The following is a 17,487-nucleotide window of genomic DNA, read 5'->3' on the forward strand; positions in this document are numbered from 1 at the left end:
CATATGTTGCCCAGCTTGTCCAGCTAGCTTTCTTGTATGGCTTTTTCTGTGTCATATAATTTCATAGTGTAAACAGCCTGTTGCTCTGAATGTTTTTAATTGCTAGTCTAAAAATAAGATGGGTAATTTTCTTGTCTAATTCTTTCTAAACATTCCAGGGACACTGTGCATATCTGGCTTATTTGACTGACGATGTCAGCAATACATCAGTAACACAGATTAAAATTTTCTTTCCACACCCAATTGACCATGGTTAATACATCTGTGAACAAAAGGTAGATAAGAAGTGTGGACTATGAGAAGATGCCCTGAATGTCTACTCTTGAAGAAATGTTAATTAGTATGGAAATATGACTCAGTAATGATGCCAAGGGTACAGAGATCTTCAATCTATTTGTCCTGTCCTGTAATATAAAAACTGAGTGAGGTTACCTAAATGATGATAATGGTTATGATTATTATCAAGAATAATAATCTCAGTGATGGATATAGTGCTGTTCAGGACATATGGAAAGACAGCCCCTGCCTCATGGATTATACCCAGGTAGGGTCTGATGAAGAACCACAAAAGGCCAGTGCAAAGAAGGGTTTAGGGATTTCAATGGGAGTTTAATGGGACATGAGAAAATAGACATGGATGAAGAAATATGCATTCAGCAAATGGTCTAAAATGTGTTAATCACAGTTCTTGGCATGGGTCAAGACCAAGTGAGCACTCCTTCCTCCAGCCAAATTCCCACCAAAGCATTACAGCATGAGATGGTACCTGCTGTAAGCAATTTTTCCACATAGACAGCTGTGAAAAACAGTCATGAGGTTGTGCTGGATGTCTCTTTCATCTACCTCAGGAAATAACTCTGATATGTTTATAAATATGTGAGTAATGCTTACCTCTGTGATGCAGCAATACAGTCCAAGAGAATGTTGAGGTATCTTGAATTATGCCTATTCTTAATTATGTTATAGAACAGGGTTCTTGTTTTATGTATTGGCATCTTTTTGATGTATAGAGATTTTGTATAGATTTGTTGTTCATCATAGTGAAAATCCAAAAAATAGAATTCAAAAGCAAGGAAAAGAACTACCATGAAAATGTTTCTTGTTCTCAATTTACTCTAGAAAATTTCTCTTCTTTCATCCCACTTCACCTTCTTTGAGAGTCTCAGGCAGCTTTCACAAGCAAACATACTAGCAGAATATTTCCTAAGGGGAATAGGGGAAAAGAAAGGCAAGAAATAGGAAATAAAATCTGTTAGCTACTAAAACTACGGTTATCTATGTTAACGAAATAGTTGACTCCAGACCATGATTCAGCCAAATACCAGGCATCTACTCTAGCACTTCCCAAGGGAGGCCACCATCCTGCAGGACAGCTGGGGCATGACATGATCTCCTACATCTTATCTCTGAAATGGTCCCAAGAAGCCACGATAGCTCAGGACACTTGAAACAGCTCATAAGTAGTCCCCACCCATGATGGGGTCCTTCAGGACCTACTTGGGTGTTCAGAGTCAGAAGGCACAAAGATACCTGATGCCACTTTTATCTCTCAATCCTGCACCAGACTAAACTTTGTAAGCTGGACAACCCTGGCTCCAGCATTAAATGAATCTTGGTACCCTTGTTGCATTTTCTGTTACACTACAAATTTGGGATATGATTCATAGATGGTTTTTCTGTACTGTTAGCCATTTCTTCTTTTGCAGATGTATGTGTTTCTAGGTGATGGGATAGCAGGGCTGAAATAAAAAGTGACAGTTCACATCATGTGTTGTTAAGACACTGTCATTTCAATTTGCAAACAGATTGAATTGGCACAAATTGAATGCAGCTCTTCAGAAGCACTAAACAGCTTCAGCATGATTGGTAGAACTGACCTCCAAGTCCAATACGTAGTACTGTCATTTAAAACACTTTTTCAGAAGTGAAGTGAAACATTTTTCAGAGAGACCTGTACAAGCTAGAGAGGTGGGCGGAGAGGAACCTCATAAGGTTCAACAAGGGCAAGTGCAGAGTCCTGCACCTAGGGACAAGTACAATCTGGGGGCTGACCTGCTGCAAAGCAGCTCTGCAGAGAAGGACCTGGGAGTGCTGGTGGACAACAAGTTGACTACGAGCCAGCAATGTGCCCTTGTGGCCAAGAAGGCCAATGGTCTCCTGGGGTGCATTGGGAAGAGTGTTGCCAGCAGGTCAAGGGAGGTGATCCTGCCCCTCTACTCAGCCCTGAGGAGGCCTCATCTCGAGTACTGTGTCCAGTTCTGGGCTCCGCAGTACAAGAGAGACATGGGGCTACTGGAGAGAGTCCAGCATAGGGCTGCGAGGATGATCAGAGGGCTGGRGCACCTGCCCTGTGAGGAACRGCTGCGAGAGCTGGGCCTCTTYAKCYTGGGGAAGAGAAGACTGAGGGGGGATCTTATCAATGTGTAYAAGTACCTGARGGGAGGGTGTCAAGGGGATGGGGACAAACTCTTTTCAGTTGTCCCGTGTGAAAAGACAAGAGGCAACAGGCAGAAACTGAACCACAGGAAGTTCTGCCTGAATGTGAGGGGGAATTTCTTCCCTGTGAGAGTGACGGAGCACTGGAACAGGTTGCCCAGAGAGGCTGTGGAGTCTCCTTCTCTGGAGATCTTCAAGGCCCGCCTGGATGCAACCCTGTCTGCCATGCTCTAGGTGACCCTGCTTGAGCAGGGAGGTTGGCCTAGACGATCTCCAGAGGTCCCTTCCAACCTTACTGATTCTGTGATTCTGTGAAAACACAAGGGATGACCTAACACTTCATACCACTGTTGCTGCGAGTCAGCTCAATGGTCTGGGTACTGCTGGGTACAGCCTTAAAAGGAGCTGCACATCAGCTCTCAGGAGCCCTCTCAGATGCACAGCACTGCAGCTACTATCAYTCATGCACACTGGTAAGGTGGCTGGTCCTATACATAAGGAATGACCTTGGGCTTTTCCATCAGAACACCAGTCACCAAGTGTTGAATCTGCATGACAAGGAAGCAGACCCATCCCCATCCCTACATGGGATGACACACTGATATCTGAGAATTACCCACAGTCCACAGCAACTGGGACCAAGATAAAATTCTCTTGGTGCCCTATACTATATGATTGCAWTGCCAACACCTTTATCATGGGATACTGCAGCAACATGTAAGTCACTAGGATGCTTAGAGCCTGCTTTGTCTCTCTTTGAATTAGGCTGGGACAATTAGACGTTCTGTTAGTGGCATCACAAGACACATCACTACTATTTCCTGTTGCTGGCAATGTTGCTTCCTCATCTACTGATGAGTGACATCCTGTTCTAAAAGCTGGACTGAAATTCAAAACAGCAACAGCCTTTGATGCTTTCAGCAGTAGAAAGACTACTATTTGGACAGCTAAGGAACATTATGGYTTCTAGAATTATCATTAAAAAAATGAAAAACCTGCTTTGGCCTGAAAATACCAAGCAGACCTTCTTACTGCTCTGATGATAAAGGTTCATGTTCCACTACACCAGTTCAACTCCAGATACTTAGCAGAGCCACTTCTCCTAGCAGTTTAAAGGGAGTGATAATTTGCTCCCTTGTGCATGTGCAATTTGGAAAGTTTCTCATTTGCTAATCAAGGGATTGTGATATAGTATCAGCTCCTTGATATTTATTACCAGCACTGTAATGTAAAAGTAATTACGTGAAAGATGTCCAGATAATGATGCCATGCAAAACCTTATGATTGGGTAGAAACTAATTACTAACAACAGTTTTCTACTGTATCTTTGGAAATAATAGCAATGGTAGTGACAGAGAATGACTGTTCAGCTTCCAGCTAGATCAAAGCCCTTACATCATCTGTGACAGAGGTGCGACATGGGCAGGAACATGAAGATCAAAGCCATGCAGACCAATTCTGCCCCTGGAGCTTCACATACAATTCTACTGACCTCAGTCAATAATGTGGTGATTTACATGGATACAGCCTGCAGGACTGAAATAGCTGTTCATTAGGCTGAAGTGTAACAGAAGGTTGCCATTAGCTGAACAGCAGCAGCTTAGGTTTTAGGACAGTTTGGGGCGGGGTCTTTTGTGTGTGTGTGTGTGTGTGTGTGTGTGTGTGTGTGTGTGTGTGTTCTACAATTCATGCAACTCTTCCAGGGTATAATCCCCATAGGACCTGACATCTTCATCTTATCCTAGTGATAGAAACATCCTGGCTGAGTCACAGAGCTCAGTCGTCCACAGATCACAGGGCACTGTGCAAGTATTACTGAATCCAGTTTACAGACAGGAAAAGTAAGGCATGGAGGAGCAAGTGACTTGCCCAGGATGACACAGGAAATCATGATGAGAACTAAGAATAGATACTGAGCATTTCTAGGGTACTAGTCCTGCATACAACGCTGACTTGTCTTCCTCGAAGCAGAGGAAATATATAATCCTTAGAAGAGGAAAAATAGGCTAAGTGAAGAATAGAGGTAACACAAATGCAGACATTATGGGAAGTGCTCACAGAGTTTCCTTCCACACAGACTAAAATTCAGTATTGATAACAACTGAACTCTAAATGAAAAGAGGATAAAAGGGCTTCACTCCGAGGCATGTGAGGCCAGCGACACTGCTTGCCTTGTGGGACCAGATGTGAAGAAAGAGACTGAGAAGAAAAGCAAAGCTTGAGCTGAAAGACTTTTTTCTTTCCTTTTTTTCTTTTTTTCTTTTTCTTTTTCTTTTCTTTTTTTTTTTTTAAGAAAGAACAGAATGAAAACAATCCTGAAAGAACAACTGTTCCTTTCAAAGCCATTAGTTTAGGAAGCTCGTTTTAAAAGGGCGCATTTCTAAAATGTGGCTGCTGGTTACCAAGCAACAGCTATGCCCTGCTCCACTGGCAGCAACAGCATTCCTCAAAATTCGGGAGCTGGCAGCGCCAGGGAGGGACAAGGAGCGGGGGAGGCAAACCACGAAGCTATACTTCCAAAATATTTGGAAAGGCACAGGGGAAAGCCTGTGCAGCCAGGCAGTCCTGAGAGCACACGCTCTCAGCATGCCTGTGTACGTGCCAAAGGGAAAAAGTGCAGGCTGCTGTGTACGTAGCTGAGCCACGAATCTCAGAAGGAAAACACCAATATTCTAGTCTCTTGAGTAAAGAAGAAAAGTAGAAATAGAGCAAAGCTTTGAAAGTCATGAGGAAGGAAAATGGCTGCTGCATTTCTTGAGATTCAAGGATGTGTGTTTCATTTGACAAGGAAGAGGGGAAAGAGGAAAATTGAAATAAATTCGGTAACCGCAGCAGAATAGCTCTAGAAACYTGAAGAGCTGGGTCCAGAGCTCCATGATATTTCATTACAGCAACTCCAGGCAAGGAAATCATTACAGTTATCTAATCTACGAGGTATTTTGTTACCTCTATTACTGTTGTAAACAAGAACCAGGCACAACATGTGCTTAACTTTAGAATAAAGCAGTTGCCCACACAGTTCAGCATCCTGTCACTGATGGTGATTAGCTGCACGAACTTTGCAAGAGCACATGACAGTTGTGTTGCGGATAACAGAGACAGGGCTGTTTTGCTACACTTACCTAAGAAATAATCCTCTATTTCATTCTGTTAACCATCACTAACAGGACTGTTGTTATCTGCATTACGTAGAAATATTTTACTTTTTGTATACTTGCAGACAACTATGGAAGCAGTTCTTTAACTGGCTTGAAACTTGCTTTGAGCACCAGTGGATACCTGCTTGTTCTGATATTACAAGGGAAATGAAACCAGTACCTCTGTTTTACTATTTCTCTATCAATCATCTTCCTATACCCCTCCACCATGTTGCCCCTTGTGCTCATGTTGTGATTGCTGGCTCTCTTTGGATACATCCTCTGATCTTTTTCCATATTTGCTGTCTATGATGCACCTAAAACTGGAGGGAAGAGGCAGCTTTTGCAACAGGAAACCTAACAGGTCAACTTGACGGTGCTGTCAGATGCTGTGCTAATTCACAGACACTGAAGACAGTAGACTAATTGCCATGATTCAGCTATTTCTCCTTTCAAAGCCAGAAAAAGGTGGTAGGTGTTAGCTGCAAGGCCACCCCAGCAGTGAGCACTGTACAGTGTCCTGACTTTCATTTAAAGTCTGAATCAGTGCGATCGTCATTGTGCTGAGTGTCCAGGGCTCACTAATTGCTGCTGTCAGTTCCTGATAATGAATGATTGAGTCAACATGAGACAACCCCCCCCAATCTAATGCTCTAACGATCTAACTTTTCTGTACAGAATCTGCAAAGGGAGGCTACAGGGTTCCTGAGAGGTGCTGACATCGTTATTTCATGATACAGGCAGGCACTGGGGACACGCGAATGTTTATTACCCAGGTGACATTCTATCTACTCAAGTTTATTATGGTCCACTAAAAATAAAGAACAAGGCATTATTTACACTTGTCAAAAGACGAAGTTTTCAAGCAGCAAACAAAAGTAGGCTTATTTAAGTGAAGGCTTTCACTTTTGTGATTACCACGGCATAAGGCCTTATCAACCCCATTATTCCTTCACATCGTGTAGCAGAACAGCTCCAATAAAGCTGCCCTTGAAATCCCAACTGTGGGCTGAATGGGAGAGGGGAGGCAGTATCTCAGGAGCATGGTATTGTGCAGGACCCAGTGCGAAACTTCCTGCTCATTGGCCTTTACTCTCTTCAACAAACAGCTGCATTTGAAAGATAATACAGGTCAAGAGTGTCAAAAGGCACCACTCAAAAAAATACCAGTACTTTAAGCTCAATGAGTTTTCTGAGGCCGAAAACCACTCAAATAGGAAGGACAGACAAAAATGGTACGCTGATTGGAGCAAGGACTGTCTCTTCTCCCTGGGTTCAGCACAAAGGGATCCTATGGTTAAACAAGCARTAACAGGAAGGAATATACATTCAAGTTACATTCAAAGGCACTCGAGTAGCAGGAAGCCACAGCTTCATTTGGTGTGATTTTATGAGTACGCTGTTTGCTTCTCGTTTGCCTATGTTCAAGAACCTTGACTTTTAGTTGTTCAGCATTAGGACTGTGAGCCAAATTCCCCTTTTTGATGTTGTTAACCCCACTCAGCTCCACTGACTACAGCTRAGCTCATGCTCAGCGCGAGAGGAGTGTGGTGCCAGGCAAGCTCGGGCTGGGCTGGGCGCCCTTGCAGGGAGATGCCRCAGAGCACAGTCAGGGTTGGCAACTCACATGCAGCTGCACCTCTGCTTGACCTGTGGTCCTGCTAACTAGGTTAAAGTACTTCTGCTGAGGCAGGGGAAGCAGATGTCATGAACCAACAGAAACACGTGGACAGAACAGAGAAGGGTTCAGGAGATGAAATCAGATGTGTTGCACAGATTTGGAAGCCAAAGAGAAGTATGACCATTCAGCCTGCCTTTCTGTGCAAAGCAGACCATTAAATGCCCAGTAACTGTTGCATCATACTTGTGTCCTGTGGTTGACTATGCTAGAAACCATCTGTTGTGACTAAGGTTACAAGTCTTGAGTCATAACCAAACCACCTCAGAGATGACGGATGTGTACAGCCCCTGCYGTGCACACCTTTACCTTGCTGGGAGTTAGTACAGCACAGTACATTACTGACCCACAAGTGCTACTACGTTCTTTGKGTCTGAATCTTTATGAGTGACATGCTAAGCAGATTTGATTTTAGCAGCTCCTTAAAGACAATTCCTTTGCCTCACCATCAGCTATCACAGGTCAGTCCAAACGATCCCCTTGACTTAACTGTTTTTGCACAAAGATTCAAACACAAAGACCAGCACATATCAGGAAAATGTTGGTTTTTACTGAAAAAGTAACAATAAATTCTATTCCTCAAGCCAAGCATACATGGCTGTTTGTTCTGTTCTATGCCTAAAGCTAATTCCCTTGAGCCCTCTCCTGCCCACTGACACCTAGCAGTGCTTTTTCTTGTCAGTGCTGCGGAAAAGCCATGTCATCATCTCAGTTTTGTTCCACCAGTTGTACTCCTTTTCCCGGGCATGCTAACCACACTACCATTACTTTCTTGCACAGCAATATGTGCAATTGCCATCTGGGTAGCTGGCACCCCTTCAAAAATATTTGAATATCTGTGAAACTTACCAGAGTATAAATGAAACATGACAAAAACCGCAATACAACATAAGGTATGCCTGAAATAAGGGAACATCAACAAGTTCACAATGTTTTTAAGGAAAAAAATGTTAAACAAGTGCTACACATCCTCTCTCTCCTAATTGTGACAGCCATCAGTTTATTAGAACTCCTTCCCCACCGACTTGTGTCAAAGTATGGTTGTTCATAAAAGATGTACACTGATTGCTGCTTTCTGCAAATCTTTTGGATTTTCATTTGAACCAAACCAGTCCCATATTTCTGTGCAGCTGATTTCTGAAGCAGTAAGCAGCTCCACAGCCTACCTACACGTTACATGAAGAACCACCACCTTAGTTTGCAGCTACATCAGGTTATTTCATTTGATCTCCCCAATTCCTGTTCTTGCAATATCCTAGAGCTCTTTACTAGAAATGGTGATGCAAGTCACCATTTCCTGGAGTGCATTAGGAAGAGTGTTGCCAGCAGGTCGAGGGAGGTGATCCTGCCCCTCTACTCAGCCCTGAGGAGGCCTCATCTCGAGTACTGTGTCCAGTTCCGGGCTCCCCACTACAARGGAGACGTGGAGCTCCTGGAAAGAGTCCAGCATAGGGCTGCGAGGATGATCAGAGGGCTGGRGCACCTGCCCTGTGAGGAACRGCTGCGAGAGCTGGGCCTCTTTAGCCTGGGGAAGAGAAGACTGAGGGGGGATCTTATCAATGTGTAYAAGTACCTGARGGGAGGGTGTCAAGGGGACGGGGACAAACTCTTTTCTGTTGTCCCATGTGACAGGACAAGAGGCAATGGGCAGAAATTGAACCACAGGAAATTCTGCCTGAACGTGAGGGGGAATTTCTTCAGTGTGAGAGTGAGGGAGCACTGGGAACAGGTTGCCCAGAGAGGTTGTGGAGTCTCCTTCTCTGGAGATATTCAAAGCCTGCCTGGATGCAACCCTGTCTTACGTGCTCTAGGTGACCCTGCTTGAGCAGGGAGGTTGGCCTAGACGATCTCCAGAGGTCCCTTCCAACCTTACTGATTCTAAGTCAATGAAAAAATTCCCACTGCATCACTGAACACTTGATTCCTTGGGAAATTATCCTGGAACTACAACAGCACCGTGATTAGGGAATGATTCCCCTCCTTTATGGAGCTCTGCAGCTTATCTTAGGGTCGATAGACTGGCATCACACAGCAATAGCTAAGGAGTAATGTCCTACTCTGAACAGGGTTCATTGCTTATCAGGTTAGGAAGATCATATTTTTCATCTGTAGAAAAAAATTAGTCTCCCCCCTCTTCTCCAAAGGATGCTACATATGAAGAGACTCAGCCTGGAAAAAGGGAAAAACCATCAAATCCTCAGGCAATATCCCCTCATGCTTCCCTGAACTCCCGGCATCTTTGCTGATTTAAATGCCCTAAGGGGAAGACAGAGCCTCTCTGAAGAAACTACTATATTGACAAAACCTAAAATGAGAAGACACTATTCTCAGTTCATCCTGTCTCACTACTTACGATCAATTATCACTATCTGTGTCTAAACAACAATCCTCAAAATCCCTGAAATATTTTTCTACCTATGTGGAGAWAGAGGCAGGGAACTGGCACGGAGCAGGCGCAGCCGGGCTGGCCTTGCACTAATCGTGCCCCCGGGTGAACGAAGCAGAGGTGTTGACTTCACGTGTATTTTATACAAGTGCTCCGGACCGAAGCGCAGCACAGTTACATCTCTACTGGTGCAAAGCTGTCCCTTCTAAATATGAAACCCCACTGTGTTAGGCTGTATGAAAACACTTACTGAGAGTGAAACTGAGAAGTATTTTAAATCTGAGTAACTACAGCAAAGAATGTCTGGTCGGATTCACTACTGGAAAGAGGCTGCTATGATCCATGGATCACTTTCTGCCTCCTTCAATTCGCCTCGCAAGCTGTTGTTTAAATCACCGTGCTTAGCACGGTAAGTGCTGCTGCCTCAGGAAGGAACAAGCACGCAGGGGGCCAAGGGGTTCACCGGGACTGTGAGTGCTAAGGTTGAGGAACAAAACCTTAATGACCTTTACACCAGCAACATCCTGAGAAAAACTCATCTTATTTACCTCTTCTTTATTCATAGCAGGCTTCAGTCTCTCTGTGATTACCTGGAATTTGGGCAAAACCAGGAACAGCTACAGTTACAACAAAGCTTTATGCTGAAAGTCTTTGAGATCCCTTCAGAATCTGGGAATTAACTTGGCTTCCTTTGCTACCTGCCTCTTACATTTGCAGCATTACATCTCTTCCACCAGCACACGAGGACTACGTTCCAGATCCTGGCCTCCTTTGTCTCGTTTTGCTCATTTATCTTTTGAGGGCTCATCTCTYGAAGCACTTGTCACTGGGCGCAGCACCTGTCCTCCCAGACATCCACAGGCACGGTGGCACCGCGGCTGCTTCCCGAAACTGCGACCCCCATCAGCAASACCAGCAGTGGGGAAGCGGAAGCTGTCGGGAGCGGGAGGCTTCACAACCCGGTGCACTGCTTCGCGCTCCATCTCCCAAGCGCCTCCTCCCATCGCTTGGAACCCCACTCCCATCATTATGTGAATCAGATGCAACGGGATAACATCCTCTGCTACAGCTTCACTTGCTATAAATCACGCTGTGTTGCTACGTAMATTAGCACCATTTTAGTAATTCTCTTTATTTTCATGACTAAAACAACTTCTGAGAGATGTCTAAAAAACGTAAGATTCTTCCCAGATCTACACAGTCTTCAACAAATACATGGCAGTTGAAATACTGGTTGCTCTATAATCATTGGGAGTTTTGCCAATAATTGTACTAGACCTGATAGTTTTCCCTATACTATATATAATGTGGTATTTATATTATGAAGCCAATCATTCTGGAAAAAAGATGACATTGTCAACCACTGCACAAAAAGGCTGTTTTACTCAGTCATTTCAYGAAATAACTGAAAATTGTAGGAAGGCCTCACATGGAATGTCTAATCCCTGGCTACTTAGGATTATTAACTAAAAAGGACAAGATGACTATTTTTTCCATTACATTCATTTATAAAACCATGCAGTCTTTTAGATGTTTCTTCTTGAAATAATACCAGGGATAACTGCTGCTTMTCTGAACTGATCCATATTTTTGCAATTGAGACTATTTTCTGAAGTGACTGAGAGTTTGAGCCATTTAGCAGAAGAAGTGCTTCCGCAACAGGATTCTGAAAGTCACGCCACACATCTCACAGTTCCCTTGCCATGTTTCATGCAACAACCAAGCAGAACCATTAGGCAGAGAAACAAAGTGCTCAGATTTTTAGTCAGCTGCAATGTTGGTTTCGCAACATGACCATAACACATACATCCTTTATTTTCCCATCTTTGCCCCTTTTTTCACAATATTATTAAATATATTTTCCCAAGTTTGTATCCTGCTCACCCTTTAACCTAGTTTTCCTTCTCTTTGCTCRTTTTTTCATCACTTTTCCACGTGAAATATCAGATCACCTTTTGAATTTATGATCTGATCCATTTTCTTAATTTAATAGGAGCTGCATCAGCCACTTACATGGGTCTTATCAAGGTACAACTTCTCTAAAGACGACAGGATAGCACAGATGAGAAAATAGTGCAAGTAAAACAAGAATAATGCCCTGTAGGTCTGAGTCTGGAAATGCGCGGAACAATCTCACACATCATTCTTTATAATAAACACTACACATGGCTCTTCTCATATAGTACATCATATTTTTAACCTCTTCTTCTGAACAGTATGTTTTCTCAACAGTCCCGCTTGACAGACTGAAAGGTGGTAGCGCACAGGAGCTAATGCAGATGGATCCTGAAGGCCCATTATTCACAATCATCTTAAAGCCTGCTGTACTTTTTCAGTGCTCGCCCTTTAGAGTGATGACTTTGCATTGCCATACTGAAGACTGTGTTAGCACTTCAAATATAGAACAGACATTTCTCTTCAAGGCATTTAAACACGAACCATGAACCAAATATTAAAGCAGCTTCTTGTCCCCCCCACACCCTCACCAGGCAGGAGGGATTAAACCACTGCAATAAGATAGAGCTGACGGTCACCGCAAGCCTAAGCCACGCCGCAGCAAACAACGCTCCTCGGAAAGTGAAAAGAAAACTCCCCAGGGGACGGGAGAAGAATATTATCATCRTCCTCTTTTTCCAGATGGGAAATTAAATAGTGGAGAGAGTATATCCGAGACTACAAGAGGTATTTAGGCTTCCATCGCCCTTTGAAATCTGCATAAGGCACTAGCAATCTCCTTGCCAGGTCACTTARACTTCATATCTTAAGATCACAGAACAAGTTTGCGGCAAAGCTAGGAACTGAATCCAGGTGCCTTCAAGTTACTGGCAACTGTCTTAAATAAAATACCATGTATCCCTTTTTCATCTATGWTTGAGAGTAGAATTTGGTATAACCAACAGCAGAAATTGGTGCCGTAAGTCACTCATTTTGTCAAAATTCAATTGCTTTTCACAGTGCAGAGGGTTTGTACAGTTATTTCTCTCTGATCAGAGCTCTATACTCGGCCCTAGAAAGTCCTGCCTTACTTTTTATTGAAGCTGAGTGAAATACAGAATACTGGGTGAGATGCACAGGCAGGTCAAGATAACGCAACCAGTGCTGTGAGGAAATCCAGATGTTAGTGGATTGGTATCCTGCAYATTCTGGGATTAGAAACAATGAAGAATTGCTGCTGATGAGTGGTTGCAAAAGATCTTCAGATTCCCAAGACCTACTTTTTATATCACAGTTTCCATACAGAGGTTTATTATCTATCTCAGCTTCCTTTCCATTTACCAAAACATATTGTATTTTTCCAGAAGCTTTCATTATATTGAGTTCACACGGCAGGGTCCTGCTCTTATTTACAAGAGAGCAGGTCTAGAGTGATTCCCACTGCTTTTACAGGAATCACTTCAGATTTACGTAAAGGCACAGAAAAACTAGAATTTGGCCTGCTATTTCCTGGACTGGAATACTATATTGACTATTAATTTTCCATATAATAGTATGTTAGTATCAAAAGAGAGATGACTTGAGCATTATGAAAGGAAAGATAATTGCAGCTTACATAGAAAAGAACTACCAACACACTAAAAGGGTAAAGGAAATCTCACAGATTCAGTATGTATTTTTAAAGCATTATTGTGGCAAACTACTTGCTTTAGAAGTAAAAGGAAGGTACTGAAATCCGCAACTGGCCAGAGACATTTTGCCTTCTTCACCAGAGAAAATCACACAGCTGTACACACACGTTTTCTCATTCCTGAGTCTGGGCCTTGTTGCAGGATATGCAAGATATTTAGTGCAAAATGCAGAGTATCCGTGCTTAAACAGTCTCCCCAAAGTCACCACGTACTTAATCCTTAAATTTGTTACAACTGGGTAAAGAGCTAAATTAAATCAGTTGCCAGATGGTGCTACTGAGAGATTTATTAATTATCTGACCACAGGGCAGCAACCCTTTTCAGAAAAAGCAGAGACTATCAATGGGATGCAGGTCTTCCCAGTGCTGTGAGTGGGTGATAGGAAAGCACTTCTTCACTGTAGCATCTAATCTGGTGGCCTTGCAAAAGCACACATCAATTTAATTCAACTGGTTTAATTAAGCCTTTGCAAACTTTATGTGGAAAACCTTGTTTTAATCTATGAATTCTCTGCTTTGTTTAATTGAAGCCACTTAAGAATTGAGACAATAAGGCTCCTAGAGATCACCATCATCCAGCCCAACAGGTTTACCAACTTCCTTCCCATCTAGCTTCACTAGATTAGCTAAACCAAAATAAGCAAGTTTTAAAACTGCCTTTTGCATGCTTTAACTACATTAAATAAATCAATGAAGCTTTGTACATACGAAACCCTGTATGGCCATGAGTCGCTCCCACGCAGCCAGTCAGTCAAGGGCAGTGTTTTGCTGTCTGGCTCCCTGGATATTGTTATATGCAATGTGATATAGCATCATCAGGGAGAAAAGAGCATCTTCTCGCTGATCCCAAAATACCCAATGTAACTGCAGAAGAGATGGGTATCACCGTGTCACCATCTTCTCTGGGAGTACAACCCTTTCTTCCTTTTGTTTTTCTTGCAAGCACCCAAACAAGGATACCGTCTTTGTAGAGGTATCCTTTCTGGACRGAAACCATTTTGAGTTCATACCCTAGTTTAGACATCCTACAAAAACCTTCTGTTGGAAATACTGTGACTGTAGGAGAGGAGACCCATGACACACCCAGCTCTAACAGTGGAAGAGGTGAAGACTGCTCATGTACTACACGTGCAACGCGAGTGCAAGGCCAGGTTCATGCTGCTGGCTGCTCTGACTGCACAGACTGGAAAGCAGATCCCCCACCGCAGATGTAGCAGCAGAAACACTAAATCCTGCCATCTCCAGGAAGGAAGATGAGGGAGAGAGTGCCTGTGGAGGCAGCATGGCATTAGCCATGCCAAGCCGTGCAATCCCTAGCTTCCCTCGCTGGAAGCCGGAAAGAYGGAACGCTGAAATACAACAGGTATTTACTCAGTTTAGGAGCTGGCACCAAACAGACAGCTAAAGAAACAGCAGATCAGCCCCTCCGGTGATGCATCTGTGACAGCTGTGTCTAGGTCAACACAGCTGCACGCACGGATCTGGTCTCTACTCCCAGGCAGGTGGTCATTTGCTCAGCCAGGGTCTGCGCCACATCTGTGCAGACTCCACTACACTGGCAGAGGTGGATAACCTCACGCAGAGAAAATGCAGCACCAGAAAACCTCCTAGCCATAGCTAGTGGTTTCTGTCTGTTAATATTAACCAGATTGGCTGTGTTATTTAGTATTGCTGCAGAATTAATGCTTCCATCACAAAGCTGGCATTTGATCACTATGCTTTAAAACTGCAAAATAGAGCTCCTAACACACCAAATTTAGAGACAGAATAAAACATGTGGCTATGAATATTGAAGCTTAAGGCCTTGCAACAAAACCCACCTTGAGAAATCTGAGGTGAGAACTGCACCCACTACGAGCCCTGACCGGCGGGATACCAATATCTGTGCAGAAGTACAGGTCTTCTCAGTTCCTGCTGGAAGCAGCAGGATTACCCATATTTAGGACACAGATATATATATTTGTGGCCCTGCTCAAAAGATGGTCAGAATATGACAGCATAAGGCTTTAGGGCATGTGAAGAATGGTACAACACTAGCACGATCACTGCAAAAGGGMCTGTTAATATTTGCATCCTGCTTCAAGTACATCTATCGATGAGTAAACGCAGCAGRAACACAAGACTTGACACTGCTGTCCTCGCCCTATTAGCATCCTCAGAACAGTTGCCTTGTGGCAAGCGAGTTTTGCTCACTGCTGCACCAAATCTAGGCAGTCTACGTGTAACATTTTGTATGCAAAATGTTGGAAACAGGCTAGCACTAAACCGGACTCACTGCAGTGAGGCTGATGTTTTATAAAGCGTGGCTGTTCGGGCTTTGCTTGAATTCTGAAATCAAGGCACAGCTGCTGAAAGATCCCCAAAGATAGCAGTTGCTTTCAGCTCAGACCTGTGAAAACAGATCKCATGTCAGAGCAGCAGCAGTTCCCGGGATACACCCATGATGTGAAGCAGGTTTTGCTAAAACCTCCACAACCATGTCAAACATCGGCAGATCTACGCTGATGTTCGCTCTTGCAGCAAAGGTCCAAAACGGTCCTCCCTGCCTGGCCACGCTTTCCCGTAGGAAAACTGGAGCTGGTCTGCTCCACTGGAGTATCTGTCCCCCCAAAGCTTTCTAGTGGAAAGCGGGAATTACCAGAGAAAGCAGTTCCTTTTCCGGTAGGATTAAACGATCCCTTAGTAAGTATACGGTACATCAGAAAAAGGGCTCTTCCGCTGCCGTAAGGCGGGTACCTCGGAGAGATGAGGTTTACTCTTGCGGCCAGGGTGCCGAACGAGGCAATTCCATCAGTGTGGGTGTCGCGCTGGTGACGCTGCGTACTGCAAACCTGGAGTCAGTTTTCTGTCCTGATAATGCTGAACTTCATTCACCTGGGCAGACTCCTGTAATTCTACCGATTTAGGCCCCAGCCCAGCATAACATTTAAAAATGTCATTACGTTAAACATTTGATTAATTTCAGTAAAATTAAACTAATTTCATAGACTTTTTCAGCCTTAAAGCCACAGATGCACATAAAGGTTAGATGCGTTGAAGTCTAACAGATGCACCAGCTATTGGAGTGAGAAAACATCTCAGACATCAGTATTTTAAAACTGCAGTGTTACATTGCTAAGCCTCTGTGCTAACACAGGCAAACACCTAAACGGATGCAGCTTTCTGCACGTTTCAGCAAAGCTTTAATAGCAGTGAAGTTTTTACTACAGCCTCGTTAGAACGTTTACTAGACTGCTATGAAGCCCTCACAAAAAGAAGTCAAAATGAGATGCRTCAAGTCACCAATACGTTATGATATATAAACATTCTTAACGTGCTTTCTGCTTACTAATTCACAGAATTCGCTGAACGCTCTCTTTCAATCTTACCGTGAATTAGAGAGATTGAGCGATTGCTCAGTATCTATTCAGATAAACAGCTTTGCACACACAATTGCTTGGTTGGTAAAATAAGTCAGATTACAGGTCTACCCTATTATGAAAAGATTCTAGGGGAAAAAACAAGCCAAAAAGTAGAATTATGGGTACTCAGGGTTTTCTCTTACTCAAAATTCTTAAAATGACTGTACTACTGCAGTCCTACCAACGTGTTAATAGGTCCCAGAAAATGTCTGTAAACCGCAAAAGCGTGCTAGCTGTTCGTTGTCACATCGTATCAGGTCTGAAGGACTGCCACAACGCTGCAACARCTTGAAACCCTTATTTTTTCCTTCCCGAATTTCTGTATATGAAACTATTCGCAACTACTGCAGATTTCTGCACGAAGGCTCTCCTGCCAGCAACCAGGTATTTTTTCTCATAGAAAACCCAGGTGTATCTCGTGGCTACGTRGATTTGCTGTTGTCGTTAGGATTCTGCGTTTTCGGGTTTTGTCACGGCAGCCCTGCACGGCGCGGTGCAGCCAGGCCAGGCCAGGCCGGGCCAGGCCAGGCGAGGGGCGCGCAGCGGCGAGGACGGTGGGCGCGGGCCGGGGCCCTCGCCGCTCTACCAGCGCGCCCAGCRTGGAAACCGCCTCCTTGTTTATTTTTAAAGCCAAACAAGCGAGACAAAACATCCGTTGAAAAAGGAAGYGGAAAAGCAAACCGACAAACGCAGCCCGCCCGCACAGCACGGCTCGCTTGCGCGGCTCAGACACGGCTGCACCCGCATCCAACGCGGCGCCAACGCGCGGGTGGCAAAACCGTCCCGGGGCGCCGGGGCCGCCTGCGGACGGGGCTCGCCGGGGC

This window comes from Rhea americana, unplaced genomic scaffold, assembly GCF_003343005.1.
Source record: "Rhea americana isolate MKP2758 unplaced genomic scaffold, rheAme1 scaffold_317, whole genome shotgun sequence".
Classification (NCBI taxonomy): domain Eukaryota; kingdom Metazoa; phylum Chordata; class Aves; order Rheiformes; family Rheidae; genus Rhea; species Rhea americana.